The 2,470-nt window shown below is 33.8% G+C and overlaps 1 long non-coding RNA gene across 1 annotated transcript; it reads right to left on the minus strand.

Annotated features, from left to right (window-relative positions):
• Nucleotides 1-592: 592 nt before the first annotated feature.
• LOC133034993 (uncharacterized) lies at nt 593-2,211 on the minus strand. The gene is made up of 2 exons (XR_009686278.1): nt 1,483-2,211; nt 593-1,163 (listed from the first exon to the last, which is right to left on the minus strand). It is a non-coding gene; the product is annotated as an uncharacterized LOC133034993 (long non-coding RNA).
• Nucleotides 2,212-2,470: the final 259 nt, after the last annotated feature.

The raw sequence follows: 2,470 nt of genomic DNA on the forward strand, positions 1-2,470 counted from the left end.
TAAATAAAAATTATTATTCTTATTCTTATATTGTTACGAAAATTATGAACACTACGCAAGTATACGCAGTCAAGTTGTAGCTCACGCAAGTGAGGTCGAACCACAGGGAATTGGACTAATTACTACTAAATTATTCTTATGATTCTATCTGACAAATCAATACTTTTTGCGAATTCAGTAAAAATAATTTAGAAACTTAAAATAACAAATGAATATTAATCAAGATGAGGGAATAGGGAGGAGAATCCTGTTGTTAGTTTACCAATCGTTCATGCCTAATTGCTATCCTTTTCTTGAAGTGAATGACAGATTATAAATTAACCTAACTCTTTTAAGATCTTTTAGGTTCTAAATCACATGTTCTCTAATTAATCTCTTAATTAAACTAACATGAAATCAGCATTAAGTAATAATCTAATTGTCACAAAGGCTATGTAAATACTTTCGTTTCACATCAAAACCTAGATTATCCAATTTTAGCATTCTCAATTCTCACTTTTCAAATTTCGAATTGAGATCATAAAACATGTAAAAGGTGATCAATCTTACACATGGAATTAAACACAAATATAGATAATTTTCACAATCAAGATGGAGGAATGACAATTATTTATTAACTAGGCAAAAATTTAAACAACATTCATCATCCTCCCTAAATGAGAAATTTAGTTCATAGCAATAATAAAAACATCCATAATTAATTCTGAAACAACACTAGACATAAAAGAAAGAATAAGGGTAAAAGAAAGAAACTAGAAGGTGATATCGCTCTGGGTCTTCAAGATCGCTTCCTCTCCTCTTTCATCCACTTTTCAGGTCTGTTCTTGCTTAGTTTGACCTTCTGAGTCGTATTCCTTATATAGGAATGAAAGGTGTGCCTCCAATTGAGAAAAAAATCTGAATTAGGTCAAAACTGCATTTTTTCGTACCTGGTCGCGACCAACTTAAAGGCTGGTCGCGACTACAGGCAAAACTCAAAAAACTGAGTTTCTGCCAAATCTCCCAAGTCGCGACCATGGTCGCAACCAAAGAAAAGGGTCGCGACCTGGCTTCTGGCTAGTCGCGACTACTGACACCGAGTGAGCAGATTTTTCCGATTTTTCACCAATTTGTCCCGTCTTTTCATCAATTGACTGAATTTGACTTTTTGATATCCCGAGAACCTGAAACAAGGAAAGTCAAGCGTAAAACCGCTCTAAAAGACACCAATAACCGAAAAAATACTAACTTGTTAGACCCGAAACATAAGTTAAATATAACCTAACATATATGTGCAAAAATCAAAATATTAAATAATAAAAACATTCAACAAAATAGTGTGTAGTGTAATGTACGAATGGGATGGAAGCTTAAAACTTTCATGAGCTTTAAATGGCATTGCTACTATATCAAAAGTACTAGAATTATCATCAATTTAATAAATATTGATCTATTTATATAGAAGTTCCAAAATTTAATTTTGTATAAGCCCTAAATACCTACCGGCCTCGGACAAGAGCATTACTAGTACTCTTGGGTTATATGCTGCAGCTAGAGCCATGAAGAGGAGCCAGCCACTCCCAATAATTTCTGAAAAGGAAAAATGCTTGATGTTGTAATTTCACAAACAGATTGCTTAATTGGGTAATATGGCTTATTTTGGGGCAAAGTACTTGAGAATTGTGTTTTGTTACTTGTGGATATATATGAAACATAGTGTGGTCTCGTTGGTATACGACATCTCTGAGCAGTCATTTCATGACCCAGTGATTCAACGATCCACATGCCTCTCTCCTCCTGTTATACTCTTGTCTGTGTGTACTACTTTCTCACACATAAACCTTTTTGTGAAGAATGAATGGCATATATATCAAACACTAATTAAGACCACCCTTTGATTTGATCAGTCTGTACATAGATATAAATATTTGCAACTGCGGACCTGATGGAAAGATTAATTATTTGTGATATAACAACATTATGTGGTCTCCACTCCAATAGTCCAATCCAACTCATGCTATATTAGTCATAATGTTTTGGTAAAGAATTATTATTATTATTATTACATTTCACTAAGTATGTCCAGTGTGTTGTTTTCACATAATAATCTCTCATGAAATATTTATTTATATATATTTATATGATGGGATATGGGATGAGATGGGATGAAATTAAGCTGGTTGGGTGGAACATTTAAGAGTTGAGAGGTCACTAGTTGTAGTTGAAAGGAACTAGTCGTGGGAGGTATTTGTGTATGAAAAGACTCTTCAGAGTGAATTTTCAGGGATAGAGTTCTCCAAAGAACATAATGGCTGGAGGTTTTAATGGGATTCGGATTATTAATTTCCTTACTAAATCTTAGTGTGGTCCTTTCTTGGGTTTGGGAGGTTACACACTCTTACTTACTCCTCTACTCAGGCCTACTTATGTGATGATCTAGTGGTCCTTAAAAGTCCTTTTTTTTAAAAGAGATTTGTTTCCATGTGAAGAT

This window comes from Cannabis sativa, chromosome 2, assembly GCF_029168945.1.
Source record: "Cannabis sativa cultivar Pink pepper isolate KNU-18-1 chromosome 2, ASM2916894v1, whole genome shotgun sequence".
NCBI classification, from domain to species: Eukaryota; Viridiplantae; Streptophyta; class Magnoliopsida; order Rosales; family Cannabaceae; genus Cannabis; species Cannabis sativa.